The sequence below is a fragment of the Lithobates pipiens genome, unplaced genomic scaffold (assembly GCF_037356315.1).
Source record: "Lithobates pipiens isolate NorthernLeopardFrog02 unplaced genomic scaffold, aLitPip1_a1.2 Scaffold_23, whole genome shotgun sequence".
Lineage (NCBI taxonomy): Eukaryota > Metazoa > Chordata > Amphibia > Anura > Ranidae > Lithobates > Lithobates pipiens.
In genome coordinates, this window is record NW_027507785.1 from 155,188,954 (window position 1) to 155,205,685 (window position 16,732).

The following is a 16,732-nucleotide window of genomic DNA, read 5'->3' on the forward strand; positions in this document are numbered from 1 at the left end:
TGAGGGTAGTCAGTACAGTTACAATTCAATACAGGCGGAATAAGAGTGTCCTACTCATTAGAGCTTACAGTCTAGAAGAGAGGGTCAAGTGATAGAAAAATTAAAATCTCTGAGGGGGGGGGGGGGGGGGGGGGTGAGCTGATGGAGAAAATAAAAGTACAGTTGTTAGGTGTGGGCAGGATAGGCTTCTCTAAAGAGGAGGGTTTTTCGGGATCATCTAAAAGCAAACAGAGTAGGAGATAAGATTGGGCTATGGAGTTATATAGGATGGAAGAGGCTCTGGAAAAGTCCTGGAGGTGAGCATGGGAGGAGGTGGCGAGGGAGCTAGAGAGCAAGGAGGTCTTGGGAGGAACGAAGAGAATGATTAGGTTGGTATTTTGAGGCAAGGCTGGTGATGTAGCTGGGGGCTGAGTTGTGGGTGGCTCTGTAAGTTACTGTTAGTATTTTGAATTAAATTTGTTGGGTGAGCTGTAGCCAATGGAGGGATTGACAGAGAGAAGTAGTAGACACGGAGCAGTTAGTAATGTGGATGAGCCTGGCAGCAACTTTCATGATGCACTGAAGGGGGGATAGCCTACGTAAAGGTAAGCCCATGAGAAGGTAGTTGCAGTAATCAAGGTGTCAGATGACCAGGGAGTGAACTAGAAGCTGGTGTCATTGGTTAGAAAGGGGTGTATTTTGGAGATGTTGCATACGTTGAGGTGACAAGATTTGGACAGTGATTGGACGTGGGGGTTAAAGGATGTTAGAGTCCAGGATTACACCTAGAACCTTGGCATGCAGGGATGGGATCAAGAAGGTTATTCTCGGTGAGGTGGTCACTCAGTTGGTTGTAGACCAGATGTTCAAGGAGTTTGGATAAAAAGAGGAGATGAAGCATAGGTTGTTAAGATTGGAGGGATCCAGTGAGGACTTTTTAAATATGAGGGTAACTAGTGCATGATTTAGAGAGTTAGGGAAGATGGCAGAAGAGAGGGAAAGATTGAAGATGTGAGTTAGAGAGTGTAGAATAGAACCAGATGGTGGACATAGCATTTGCGAGGGAACAGGATCCAGAGGTCAGGTGGTTAGCTAAGAAATGTAGCACCCTCGTCTATAGTGGTGGGGTTGAATGAGGGAAGTAATGATTGTACCTGTGGGCATGGAGTGTTAAGTGGAGAAGGTATCTGTACAGTAGAGATCGCTTCACAAATTGTATCAACCTTGAGCTTGAAGTGATTGGTGATCTCCTGGGCAGTAGGGATGATCCTGTATGTTCGCTGTCAGCTCACAGCCCAATCAGGGATCCTTGCCGCTACACCGCAGCGTGGCGTCCAGGTAGAAATGACATCATTATCATTATTATTATTATCTCTATGGCTTTGCTATAATTGCTGTCTTCCCGGCTAACCCTATCTCCTATTTGGCTCGAGGGGGAATTGATGCGGCTCCTACATTGGTAATCAGCATAAGTTGTTGCATATTTATTAGCACCAACATTGGATCAGCTTCAATTCCACTGGCGTCCGTACGTGTATGTTTTTTGTTTTATGTTTGGTGTAAGCACTGTTTTTTTCATGTTTGTTTCCTTCCTGTCTGTGACTGTTGGGATCGAATAATGTTATTCGATCGATAACAGTTTACATATTGCAGTCATTTAATGGTAGCTTTTGATTAGGCTTTTGAGCGCGTCTTAGTGAATTATAGGTGTATTTTGTAAATTATTTATTAAATTTTCAGTGAGTAAGTTAGTGGGTGGAGGCAGTGGAGGACAAAGTAGAGTTGAAGGCAGAGAAGAATTAACAAGGACAGGATGATAAGTTGTTAATGAGGGTGATAAAATAGGTCTGCTTGGCAGTGAGGAGGCAGGAATTGTATTCTTGGAGGGCAGATTTATATTGGTAACAACCAAATCCAGAAAAGCACACCATTTCAAGTGTAAATGCTTATTACAAGAAACCCTTTAATTATGGCAACAGACCTTCTGGACGAAATAAGTGGACATATTTTTTCCCAAGACAAACTACAAATCATTAAGTCACTGTAGTGAACAACTATTAGAGCAACCCCTAATATGGACTTGATACTCAAAATATATCACAACTCAAATATTTACAATATTTCATGGGACTAAGTTTGTCCACTTTCTGTCCAAAGTGTGGCTGTCCATCATGACTTTTGAACATGCCCTAAGAACTTTTTTGCGCCTTCCTCTGGATCAACTGTGGGTGTGGGATTGGGTATATGGGATTGTCTGATATTTTTTATTTATTTATTTTTAGATTGAACGAGATGGACTTGTGTCTTTTTTTTTTTTTTTCAACCTGACTCTGTAACTATGTAACTAAAGATTCTGGCAGTCAATGATCCAATACTCTTCTACCTATTTGGTAAACTATCTTTCATTAACACAAGAATGGGCTATGTTTGGGCTGATGGGCATCCCTGGGATTCAAATCTTAAGACTGTAACCATATAGTCACTAGATAATGTAAAATGTATGTTATACATTACTTAACCACTTTCAGACCGGACCATTTTGCTGGTAAATGACCAGAGGTCTTTTTACAATTTGGCACTGCGCTGCTTTAACTGGTAATTGCGCAGTCATGCAATGTTTTACCCAAACAAAATTTGTGTCCTTTTCTTCCCACAAATAGAGCTTTCTTTTGATGGTATTTGATTGCCTCTGCGATTTTAATTTTTTGCGATATAAATGGAAAAAGACCGCAAATTTTGAAAAAAAATGATATTTTCTACTTTTTGTTATTAGAAAAATCCAATAAACTCAATTTTAATCATACATTTAGGCCAAAATGTATTCAGCCACATGTCTTTGGTAAAAAAAAAGTCAATAACTGTATATTTATTGGTTTGCGCAAAAGTTGTCACATCTACAAACTAAGGTACGTTTTCTGGAATTTACGCAGCTTTTAGTTTACGACTGCCTATCTCATTTCTTGAGGTGCTAAAATGGCAGGGCAGTACAAACCCCCCCCCAAATGACCCCATTTTGGAAAGTAGACCCCCTAAGGAAATTGATAAGGGGCATGTTGAGCCCATTGAATATTTTATTTTTTTGCCTCAAGCGATTGAATAATGACAAAAAAAAAATATATTTTTTTTTTTACACAAAGTTGTCACTAAATGATATATTGCTCACACATGCTATGGGCATATGTGAAATGACACCCCAAAATAAATTCTGCTGCTTCTCCTGAGTACGGGGATACCACATGTGTGGGATTTTTTGGGAGCCTAGCCGCGTACGGGGCCCCGAAAGCCAAGAACCGCCTTCAGGTTTTCTAAGGGCGTAAATATTTGACTTCACTCCTCACTACCTATTATAGTTTTGAAGGCCATAAAATGCCAAGATGGCACAAAACCCCCACAAATGACCCCATTTTAGAAAGTAGACACCCCAAGCTATTTGCTGAGAGGCATGTTGAGTCCATGGAATATTTTATATTTTGCCACAAGTTGCGGGAAAATTACAAACTTTAATTTTTTTTTTTTTTCACAAAGTTGTCACTAAATGATATATTGCTCACACATGCCATGGGCATATGTGAAATGACACCCCAAAATAAATTCTGCTGCTTCTCCTGAGTACGGGGATACCACATGTGTGGGATTTTTTGGGAGCCTAGCCACGTACGGGGCCCCGAAAGCCAAGAACCGCCTTCAGGTTTTCTAAGGGCGTAAATATTTGACTTCACTCCTCACTACCTATTACAGTTTTGAAGGCCATAAAATGCCAAGATGGCACAAAACCCCCACAAATGACCCCATTTTAGAAAGTAGACACCCCAAGCTATTTGCTGAGAGGCATGTTGAGTCCATGGAATATTTTATATTTTGCCACAAGTTGCGGGAAAATTACAAACTTTATTTTTATTTTTTTTTCACAAAGTTGACACTAAATGATATATTGCTCACACATGCCATGGGCATATGTGAAATGACACCCCAAAATAAATTCTGCTGCTTCTCCTGAGTACGGGGATACCACATGTGTGGGATTGTTTGGGAGCCTAGCCGCGTACGGGGCCCCGAAAGCCAAGAACCGCCTTCAGGTTTTCTAAGGGCGTAAATATTTGACTTCACTCCTCACTACCTATTACAGTTTTGAAGGCCATAAAATGCCAAGATGGCACAAAACCCCCACAAATGACCCCATTTTAGAAAGTAGACACCCCAAGCTATTTGCTGAGAGGCATGTTGAGTCCATGGAATATTTTATATTTTGCCACAAGTTGCGGGAAAATTACAAACTTTTTTTTTTATTTATTTTTTTCACAAAGTTGTCACTAAATGATATATTGCTCACGCATGCCATGGGCATATGTGAAATGACACCCCAAAATAAATTCTGCTGCTTCTCCTGAGTACGGGGATACCACATATGTGGGACTTTTTGGGAGCCTAGCCGCGTACGGGGCCCCGAAAACCAAGCACCGCCTTCAGGCTTTCTAAGGGCGTTACAGTTTTGAAGGCCATAAAATGCCAAGATGGCACAAACCCCCCCCCCCCCAAATGACCCCATTTTGGAAAGTAGACACCCCTAAATTTAGGGGTACACTAGTGAGACTAGGTAATAAATGGCGGGTGCCCTGAAACTATAAAAAAATAACTAACCAACCAGCGTCACCTGTAACAGTTATATGGTGATCACTGGTGAAAGGGTTAACTAGGGGGCAATCAGGGGGCTTTATGCGGTAGTATATGGGGGTCCCTGGCACTATAAAAAGCTGCGGCGAACCTAAATACCTACCTGCCTAACTAGCGTCACCTGTGACACTAATACAGCGATCAGAAAAACGATCGCTTATTAGGCTGGGTTCACACTGGAGCGATGCAGGAACGCCACGAATCCGCAGCGGGTTCCCGCATCGCATGCCTCCCGGCGGCAGTTCACACTGCCCTATGCGAACTGCTGGGAGTGTCAGTGAAATGTTAATGACACCCCCAGATCAGTTCGCATATCGTAGTGCAATCTGCAAACTCGGATCGCATGGTGTGAACACCCATGCGATCCGATTCTGCTGCGGACCAAAAAAAGGGTTCCGTGCGAGTTTGTGGCGGGTGCGGCGAATGGCTGAACTCGAATCACACAGAGATCGGATGTGATTTGCACTGCAGTGCGGTGCGAATCACATCCGTTCTCATAAACCGCTGCAATGTGAACCCAGCCTTAGTGACACTGGCGACGGGGGGTGATCACGGGGTTAAACCTTTATTGGGGGGGTTAGGGGGGTACCTTAGAACTAAAGGGGGCTAACCCTAACTGTCCTAACAGTTATTACAGTCACAAATGACACCCGCCGGGTGATCAGGGGGTTAAACCTTTATTAGGTAATAAATGGCGGGTGCCCGGAAACTATAAAAAAATAACTAACCAACCAGCGTCACCTGTAACAGTTATATGGTGATCACTGGTGAAAGGGTTAACTAGGGGGCAATCAGGGGGCTTTATGCGGTAGTATATGGGGGTCCCTGGCGCTATAAAAAGTTGCGGAGAAACCTAAATACCTACCTGCCTAACTAGCGTCACCTGTGACACTAATACAGCGATCAGAAAAATGATTGCTTATTAGGCTGGCTTCCCACTGGAGCGATGCGGGAACGCCACGAATCCGCGGCGGGTTCCCGCATCGCATGCCTCCCGGCGGCAGTTCACACTGCCCTATGCGAACTGCTGGGAGTGTCAGTGAAATGTTAATGACACCCCCAGATCAGTTCGCATATCGCAGTGCGATCTGCAAACTCGGATCGCATGGTGTGAACACCCATGCGATCCGATTCTGCTGCGGACCAAAAAAAGGGTCCCGTGCGAATTTGCGGCGGGTGCGGCGCGAATTCAGCCATACTATCTGTATGGCTGAACTCGAATCGCACAGAGATCGGATGTGATTTGCACTGCAGTGCGGTGCGAATCACATCCGTTCTCATAAACCGCTGCAATGTGAACCCAGCCTTAGTGACACTGGCGACGGGGGGTGATCACGGGGTTAAACCTTTATTGGGGGGGTTAGGGGGGCACATTAGAACTAAAGGGGGCTAACCCTAACTGCCCTAACAGTTATTACAGTCACAAATGACACCAATGCAAAAAAAAAAAATATGCAATTGGTGTCACTGTGACTGGGGGGGCAGGGGTAATTGGGGGGGTGATCGGGGGGTAAAGGGGGGGTGTGAGTGTGCCTGGCATGTTCTACTGTGTAGTGTCGTGTTGGTGCAACTCACCGATCCTCTCTCCTCGGTGCCGGAACGAAAAATACCGACACGGAGGAGAGATTACATCACTTCCTCTCCTGTGTTTACATTACGGGAGAGGAAGTGATGTCACGGAGCATTTCTATTCATCGGGAGCGATCGCGAGGGGGTGGCCTATGAATGAATGGCCGCCCCCTCATCCCGGATCGCTCCCGAACGAATACCGACCGCCACAGGCACCGGGGGGGGGGCCCGATCGGGCCCCCCACCCGCGGGAAGGCAGGGACGTATATATACGCCCATATGCCTGCCCGTGCCATTCTGTCGACGTATATCGTCGTGCGGCGGTCGGCAAGTGGTTAAAGTGGTTCTTTGCACTAGAAAAAAAAAGAAAAGTCAGCAGCTACAAATACTGACACTTATCCAGGTATCCAGTAGAGATGGGCCAAACCCCCCCCCCCCCCCCCGGTTCAGTTCATGCCAGAACTCTTGAACATCACATAATTTCAGACCTGAATAACGGAAAAGCCCCCATTTTGAAGTCTTATATGTAAGTTATTGGCCATAAAAATGGTATGGGGGCCCAGGTACTGCCCCAATGTAACAATGCAAAAAAACTTTAAAAAAATTAAAATTTTATAGGAGCAGTGATTTTAATGATGCTTGAAGTGGAAAAAAAATGACATTTATAAAGATAAATAATGACAAAGACGTGAGGTAAAGTTTGGTGTTTCTTTCACAGACTTTGGATAGAAGTAACAGATGTGGAAATATTGGGCTTGGTGGTACCTTTACACCATAACCTTCTAGAGGTACTCTTGATGAAAGCAAGAATTGGAAAAGATTTAAATTTGACGGCCCTGTCACACAATTGCGAAAAAATTGGTCTTTGGTTGTTATTGGTGCCTTCACCCCCTAACCTTCTAGAGGCACACTTGATTAAAACAAGAATTGGCATTGTGAAATTTAAAAATTTGATTCACCTGTCAAACAGGCACAGATAAATTGGTCTTTGGGTGTTAAATGTGCCCATGAAACCTATACCAAAAAATTAATTCTAGATAAAATCAACACCCACAAATCTAGGGAGCCTGGGTAGTCTTGCAGAAATTTGAGATCCCAATAAAACTTAATCAGCAACATCGGCATCAGGGGCTTGATAGCTGCTGCTAATCCAAGACTGATTAATTTTTACAAATGTCAGCCAGTCAATGGAGTCTGTGGACAGAAGTGCTATTTTATCTGTCAGAAAAAAACTTTGGCAGCACTGAATGCCCGTTCAGAAAGCATGCTGAATGCAGGGCAGCCCATCAGCTCAATTGCATACTGGGCAAGTTCTGGCCAGTGGTCTATTCTCATGACCCAGAAACCCAGTGAAACATCTACTGGAAAGCTCTCCGTGTCTGTTTTCACCACTAGATAATCTTCCACCATTTAATGTCGATGGAATGTGGAAGCTGAGAGCCCTGGGAGCAGAGCAATAAAATAAAAATTGAAATGCATTATTGAGGCGGCTCCCTTCTCCACCGATCCTCATTTGACCAACAGAAGCCTCAAAACTGGCTTTTCCATGAGACCGTAAACTACCAAAGTCTGAAAAGGCATTACATAAACTCCTCTTTAAGGTGTCCTCAAGATATTTCATCCTCTGCTCCCTTTGTGAGGACAGGATGAGTTCCAAGACTTTCCCCTTGTAACGGTGGTAAAGGAAGGTGTCACGTACCTGAGGGGAGACTGAAATGAAATAGGGAGAGGTTGCAGTAGCCCCCAATTCTTAGATCTGTCTGTCTTATTTCATAAGCAAGTGGTGTAAGATCTCACATAGTCTCTGCAGAATTGTATCAAGTCTGGCCATCAGAAGGAGTGAAGGACCAGTTTCAACGTCTTGTGTACCACAAAATGCCCTGCCAGAGGGTGATCATGGCACATGTAGAGGACTGCAGTTCGTAGCTGTTCTGGAACAAAAATCTGTGTACCGTGAAAGTAGAGACCCTCTTTAAGCTGGAGGTGAAGTTCTGGGGAGGGAGGACGATTCAGCACTGTCTTGATTTGGGAAATTAGATCAGTTTGTAGCAACAGAAAGTTCTTAGCGGGTAGAATGGTGTCAGGTTCAGCAGATACCTCAGTATCTTGAAACACACACGAAAGGGCGTCAGGCTTCCCATTTTTGGATCCGGGCCGATAAGTAATATGGAAGCAGTACCTTGCAAAAAAGAGCCCACCTAGCTTGGCGAGGTCTTAGCCTTTTCAATGTTCTTAAGTATTCCAGGTTTTTATGATCTGTGAATACAAGAATAGGGTGTGCAGCTCCTTCTAGCAGATAACGCCATTCTTCAAGGGCAGACTTGATAGTAAGTAATTCCCAATCGCCAGCGTCATAGTTCCTTTCAGGATTACTTAGTTTCTGGAGAAGAAGGTGACAGGATGAAGTAGGGATTTTGTCCCTTGCCGTTGGGACAGTATGGCTCCCACAGCTATTTCGGAGGGGTCCACCTCAAGGACATAGGGCAAAGCAGGATTTGGATGTTTCAGGATGAGTGCAGACGTAAAAAGGCTCTTACATTTTTCAAATGCTGTCTGGGTTTCTACAGTCCATGTGAAGGTTGTGTGTGGCTTAGTTAAATGGGTAATAGGAGATACGATACAGGAAAGGTCTTTAATACATTTTCTGTAGAAATTAGCGAAACCCACAAATCGCTGTACGGATTTCTTATCAGAAGGGGCAGGCCTATCGAGTACTGCTGATACCTTCTGTGGGTCCATAGCAATTCCGTCTGAGGAGATAATGAGTCCCAGGAACTGGATGGTAAGCTTTTCGAATTCACATTTCTCCGCCTTGGCATAGAGATGGTATTTCCTTAACTCTTGGGACTCTAAGGAGATGGAAAAAATTAAGATGTCATCCAAGTAAACAATGGTAAATAAATCAAGAAAGTCCTGGAACACATCGTTTACAAAATGCTGGAAGGTAGCAGGAGCATTACAGAGTCCAAAGGGCATCACCAGGTACTCAAAATGTCCGAAACTAGACCTGAAGGCCGTCTTCCACTCATCCCCCTCTCTTATTCTGATCAGATTGTATGTCCCCCTTAAGTCCAATTTTGTAAATATACGGGCCTCTCTTAACCTCTAGAATAGTTCAGGAATAAGGAGTAAGGGGTATTGATTCTTTATGGTTACTTTATTCAAATCTCGGTATTCAATAAAGGCCGGAGGGAGTGGTCCTTTTTTTCCACCAAAAATATCCTGGTGAAGAAGAGGGCCGGATAAAACCTTTGCCAAGATTCTCATTAATGTATTTCCGTAATTCCTCTAATTCTGGTTCCGAGAGTAGGTAGATCCTGCCAAAAGGAATTTCTGCACCAGGTAAGAGATCAATAGGACATTCGTAAGGTCTATGAGGAGGGAGAGTGTGAGCGTTCTTTTTATTGAAAACTTCCAGGAAGCTGTGGTAGACGGGAGGCACAAGTTTCATGGTTTCAGGGTCTGTGTTGATGTTGAGAAGCGGTCCTCCGGACTTGGATGGAAGAGGAATGCAGAATTCTTTACAGTAGTACAGTAGTTAGAGGAAAAGGTCACTTCTCCTGTGACCCAGTTGATGAGAGGATTGTGTGCCTTTAACCAGGGCTGCCCAAGGATGACTGGAAATAAAGGAGAAGTAATGACATCTAAACATAGCAATTTGCGGTGTCCAGAAGCTGTGAGACACAGGATGGGTTCAGTCTCTAGAGTAACAGGCCCAGACTTGATACCTGAGCCATCTGCCAGATGGACCGTGAAGCTGTTCTTGGCACACAAGAGAAGAGAGTACATATTAGCAAAGGCAGAGTCCACAAAACAGCTACAGGCCCCAGAGTCCACAATGGCAGAAACGGTAATAGTCTTTCCGGATAACTGGAGGGAGACTGGCAGCAGGGTCTGGTATTGGCTGAAACTCAGTGCCACAGTTGTAGAAGGTGGAAGGAGGGGTCTTCTACGAAGTCTTTGAGAACAAGTCTGTAAGACGTGCCCCTGCTTACCACAATAAAGACAGAGGTTATTGAGGCGACGTCGAGACCACTCTTGTTTGGTCAGAGGAGGCCTAGGAAAGCTGGCATGGGGAACTTTCCTGACGTCAGAAACTTTACATGGAAAAGTTGAGGAGGAGGCGGGTGATTAATCCATTGAGCAGGTAGGTAATAGATGAAGGTTCCCGGCTCTTTCAAGCTGTCTTTCACGTAGGCGACGGTCAATCTGTATACTGAGATGGATTAAATCATTCAGGGAGGTAGGCATTTCCACTCTGGCAAGCTCATCCTCGATGGCTTCTGACAGGCCAAGACAAAATTGGAAATGTAAAGCTGAATCATTCCATTCAGTATCAGTGCTCCATAAACGAAAATCGGAGACATAGTCCTCCACCGGCCTGGAGTCTTGTTATAAATGACTCGATGAAGTCTCTGCTGTCTGGCGACGGAAAGGGTCAGCATATAACTGAGCCATGGCAGCGAAAAAGGAATTGACCGAAGCCAAAATAGGGCCGTGTTGTTCCCGAAGCTGAAATGCCAAAGTCTGAGGTTCTTCCAGCAATAAGGAGATGAGGAATCCCATCTTCACTTCCTCGGTAGGGAATGTACGAGGCAACAACAAAAAATATAGTTCACAGGCATTCTGAAAAGTTCTGTATTTTTTAGGGTCTCAAGAAAATCGTTCAGGTAAAGGGTACCCTGGGTTCAGGAAGGTTAGGCAGTGTGGTTTGAGTTAAGCTGAATGTATACTGCAGTTGGTTATTGATGCGGGTCAAGTCCATGTGCAACCCTTGCCCTACACAGGAGAGTGTGATAACAGTCTGGCTGAGAGTTGACAGCACAGAGGCATCCCTTTCAGACTCCATTGCTGGCTGACAGGTACTGTCACATACCTGAGGGGAGACTGAAATGACGAGATCGGCCTCTCTTGTATCTCCAGCCCACGTCCCGCTGAGAGTGAAACAGAAGGAGCCAAGGGACAGGAGGCACACAAGTGCCTGCAGATGGAAGCCTGGGATCCTGAAGCAGGAAGTCACAGTTGGGTCGCAGGACTGTGGTTGCAGAGCAGGAAGTCGCAGCTGGTCGCAAGACTGTGGTTGCAGAGCAGGAAGTCGCAGCTGGTCGCAGGACTGTGGTTGCAGAGCAAGAAGTTGCAGCTGTTCCCAGGACGGTGGTTGCAGAGCAGGAAGTCGCAGCTGGTAGCAGTACTGTGGTGGCAAACACTCGGGCAGTAACACTGAGCTGAGCAGGGCACCTGAGCAAGGTCACAGGAATAGCCGGGTTCGTAAACAGGTGGGCAGCAGGGTACCGTAACTTCAGGCAGCGACTGTTCAGATGGGAAGCCGGGATCAGGAACCAAAGATCAGGTATAGCAGAGTTCAGAGCAGGGTCAAGGGGAGCCAAGGTCAGCAACGGGTAATCACACAGACAGTGTGGGTTTCAGAGTAACCGCATACTAGCTCTTTATGAAATACTTACCTTAGAATGAGGCCCCGACATCTCACCCGATCCACACCAAGGGAGCTGACATGTTCCCTTGGCGTGTCTCCCGGGTATAGAAGTGACCTTTTCCTATAATAAGGCTTACCTGTAGGTAAAAAAAATTTCCTAAACCTGTATGGTTTAGGAGATAATGCCCTCGGCCAGAGCGGCTATATCGTCACTCCTGTGCATGCGCCAGGGAGATTTCTTTCCAGCAGGGTTGCGACGTCTGCTGGGCTTTCAGCCGAGAATCCCCTGTGCGCATGCGCCGTCAGCGGCTCATTGCGAGGGCAATATCTCCTAAACCATACAGGTTTAGGAAATATTTTTTTACCTACAGGTAAGCCTTTTTTCACACCGTATTTGCGCAGCGGTCTTACAAGCGCACTTTTTTTGGAAAAAATCACTTTTTTGAATAAAAAAGTAAGACAACAGTAAAGTTAGTCCATTTTTTTTATATTGTGAAAGATAATGTTACGCCGAGTAAATTGATACCCAACATGTCAGGCTTCAAAATTGCACATGCTCATGGAATGGGGTCAAACTTTTATCCTCCAAAATCTCCATAGGCGACGTTTAAAAAATTCTACAGGTTGCATGTTTTGCATTACAGAGGAGGTCTAGGGCTAGAAGTATTGCTCTCGCTCTACCGATTGTGGCGACCACCGTTTTCATATGCGGGCGCTACTCACATATGCGTTTGCTTCTGCGCGTGAGCTCGTCGAGACAAGGGCGCTTTAAAAAAAATTTTTTTTTTTCTTCTTTATTTTACTTGATTTTATTTTTTCACAGTTTTTTTTTTTATTTTTTATAATTGGGTCACTTTTATTCCTATTACAGGGAATGTAAACATCCCTTTTAATAAAAAAAAACATGACAGGTCCTCTTAACTGCTTAACCACTTGCTTACTGGGCACTTAAACCCCCCTCCTGCCCAGAGCAATTTTCAGCTTTCAGCGCTGATGCACTTTGAATAACAATTGCGCGGGCATACAACACTGTACCCAAATTAAATTTTTATAATTTTTTCCCACAAATAGAGCTTTCTTTTGGTGGTATTTAATTACAGCTGGGAGTTTTATTTTTTGCTAAACAAACAAAAAAAAAGCTGCAAAATAAAAAAAAATCATGTTTAATAGTTTGTTATAAAATTTTGCAAACAGGTCATTTTTCTCCTTCATTGAAGTGCACCGATGAGGCGGCACTGATAAGTTGCACTGGTGGGCACTGATAAGCTGCACTGGTGGGCACTGATAGGCTGCACTGGTGGGCACTGATAGGCTGCACTGGTGGGCACTGATAGGCATAGTTAAGGCAGCACTAATAGGCACAGATAAAGTGGCACCGATAGGCACAGATAAAGTGGCACCGATAGGCACAGATAAGGCAGTACTGATGGGCACAGATAAGGCGGCACTGATGGGCAAAGATGGGCACAGATAAGATGGCACGGATGGGTGGCACTGATAGGTGGCTCTGATAGGTGGCACTGCTGGGCACTGATGGGCGGCACTGATGGGCACTGGTAGATGACACTGATGGGCACGGATATGTGGCACTGGGGTGCAGCACCAGTGTTGAGGCAGATTGTGGGCACTGATGGGTGGCACTGTGGGCACTGATGTGTGGCACTGTGGGCACTGCTGGGTGGCACTATGGGCACTGCTGGGTGGCACTATGGGCACTGCTGGGTTTCACAGATGGGGGGGGCACTTTTTTATTACAGAGGTGGCCCTGGCAGGGGGCAGGTGGGCACTGGTAAGCTGGCCGTGATCGGGACTGATGTCCCGATCACGGGCGTAGGTGATCGGCTCTTTTTTTTTTCTCCTCGCGCTTTCAGCCCGACGAGGAAAAATAGCCGATTACCGGCTCCGTTGTATCACATGATCAACTGTCATTGGCTGACAGCTGATCACATGGTAAGGGGTCCGGATCGACCCCTTGCTCGGATCCGTGATCAGGCGAGTCTCGTAGACTCGCCGATCACTGAGCGCGCCGCGCGCGCCCCTCAGGGGGTGCGCAGGCCGCTCATGCACGGGACGACGTCAATAGAAGTAGTCCCGGCAAAGGAGGTCCGTGCTGTAGCCGTCATTTGGCTATAGCGTGGATCTCTACTGGTTAAGGACCGCCTCCTGCACATATACGTCGGCAGAATGGCATGGCTGGGCACAAGCACGTACCGGTACGTTGCTCTTTAAGTGCCCAGCCGTGGGTCAGGAGCTCCATGACCGTGGCCACGGGACCAGCAGACCCGATCACCGCTGGTGTCCCGCGATCGGGTCACAGAGCTGAAGAACGAGGAGAGGTCTTTGTAAACAAACCTCTCCCCGTGGTTCCTACTGTGGCTGCCACCGATCGCCTGTTCCCTGTTATAGGGAAAGACGATCAGTGACATCACATGCCAGGCTATGCCCCCTACAATGAAAAAAAAAACATAATGTCACACATAACCCCTTCTCGCCCCCTAGTGGTTAACTCCTTCACTGCCAGTGTCATTTACAAAGGAATCAGTGCATTTAAATAGCACTGATTGCTGTATAAATGACAATGGTCCCAAAAATGTGTCAAAAATGTCTGATGTGTCCGCCATAATGTAGCAGTCACAATAAAAATCGATGATCACCGCCATTACTAGTAAAAAAAAAATGAATAATAAAAAACTATCCCCTATTTTGTAAAGCTATAACTTTTGCACAAACCAATCAATAATCGCTAATTGCGATTTTTTTTTTTTACCAAAAATATGTAGAAGAATACATATCAGCCTAAACTGAGGAAAAAAATGTTTTTTATATATTTTTTGGGGATATTTATTATAGCAAAAAGTTTTTGTTTATATCGCAAGAAATAAAAAACGCAGAGGTGATCAATTACCACCAAAAGAAAGCTCTATTTGTGGGAAAAAAAGGACGCAAGTTTTGTTTGGGAGCCATGTCGCACTACCGCGCAATTGTCAGTTAAATTGACGCAGTGCCGAATCGCAAAAAGGGGCCTGGTCCTTTGGCTGCAAATTGGTCCAGGGCTTATTGGATTCGAATGCAAAAAATAATTGTCATTTGAAAAAAATAACAACAGAAAAATGTACCTTTTAAGAAGTATGGGCAGAAGTGATGTTTTGACATCGCTTCTGCCCTCTTATGGTTTAGAGACAGGTGGGAGCCTTCTTCCCCTCACTCGTCTCCATACGCAGCAATATGAAGGACACGATCGCCTTCGCCGATACCGGCGGCTCCGAAAGTGGCGGAGGGCGCGGAAGAGCGGTCACAGGGGCAAATCCGCTGCAGGGACCACCATTACCGTAAACAGAACCACCGGCTCTAAAGATGGATACCTTAGTTGTGGCAGCAGCTGCTGCTGTTACCTAGATATCCATCTTCAAACTGCCGACTGTATATCTACATGAGCCGGTCGGTAAGTGGTTAAAGAATAAGGGAGCCCATGCACTGCAAGTTTGTGGAGGCATGAGAAGCAGAGTCCTCATGGTCACTGAGGATTGCAGTATAAGGGAACTGCCTCCTCCCAGCCATGTGCTACTCTCAAGTTTTCTGGGGACTAATCTCTTATGGATTGACATATGTCTTCCTCGGCTTCAGTGCCTCCAAAACTGCCATAATCCTCCTCCCTTTCCTCTTGTGTGTTCTGTGGCATCGTAAGAATGGTGTCTGCATAAAGTGGGCCTTAAGAGGAAAGGAAGTCCTCCTCTTCCTCCTGCTACTCTGCCTCAAGTGCCCTGTCCATAATCTCATGCAGAGTATACTCCAGTAGAAACACAAGAGGAATTGTTTTACTGATGCATTCATTGTCACGGCTCATCCTTGTCACCTCCTCAAATGGTGACAGTACAGTGCATGCATCCTTTAGCAGCCATTGGCATGGGGAAAAAGAAACCACGGTGTGCTGAGCCTGTCCTTGTGCCATACTCACAGGTACTCGTTGACGGCCCTCTGCTGCATGTGTAGCCACTGGAGAAAGTTCCACCTGGTGGGCATGTCACAAATCAGGCAGTTTACAGGTAGGTGGAATTCCTGCTGAATTTTAGTCAACTGAACACTGGCTGTGTATGACTGCCTGAAATGGCTACAGAATCTTCTGGTCTGCTTTAGAAGATCTTGTAAACATGGGTACCTGTTTAAGAAATGCTGCACCAGGGCATGTGCCAGGCAGCTTCTTTGGCGAGAACCACCTCTGGCCCTGCTCATGCAGTGCTGAAAGAATCTTTGCTCTAGTGTGGCTCTTGTCTCCTAGACAGACCTGCTGAAGCATTGCTTGGCATCTTTTAGCCTGACTCATTGAATGGCCCCTTGAACAATTACAGGGTACTGGTAATGCCCTGAAAGGTGTAGCCCCGTCTCCACGCCACTTATGTCCTCCTCGTGGAACTTGCAAGGCTTGGAACACTGACATCTCTCTGCTCCGGCTCTAGCCCTGGTTTACTCCCAGACACTAGCTCTACCATCCCAGCCTGTGGACAGGACTACCATCCCTGCGCTACGCCCAGCTAGACGATTGCTACAGACTCCTGCCAGTACTGCCACGTGTCTGATCAGTCGTTATTAGAGAGTCACCATCAACGGAGTAACCACAGTCTGCCGACCGGACCTCCATTGCCTCAGTACATCCCCTCAGCTAATCTCCAAAGTCTCCTGCTGTCTCCATCTTGTGGCTCACTTTCTGCCATACACAGCACCTTCCCAGTCAACAAATGTCCTCTTTCAGCAGCTCCTATGGACTGATCGTAGAGACCCATCCATGACCCTACCGAGCTCTACATAGTTGCCATCAGGATACATGTTTTTACCATCTCACCTAAATGTGAGTGCCACCTTTTTTCATCTTTGGCTTCAATTGTTTTTAGACTAATTGCACTTAGATGGTACCGCTTCTCACTCATCCTTGTATGCACGATGCTGGGTGTGACAGAACCATCCCAGCACCCAGCTTTGGTGCTTCCATCAGTATAGCGCTCCCTCCAGTCTGAACATAGATACCAGATATTATAGCCGCATAGTATACAAGACTAGCCGACAAATAGCTTGTATGAAACGTGA

At 45.6% G+C, this 16,732-nt stretch overlaps 1 protein-coding gene across 1 annotated transcript in view; it reads left to right on the top strand.

Moving 5' to 3' along the window:
* Window positions 1-16,732, top strand: part of GUCY2C (guanylate cyclase 2C) — a 1,344,189-nt gene that overhangs the window by 753,948 nt on the left and 573,509 nt on the right. The gene's annotated exons all lie outside the window — the stretch shown is intronic.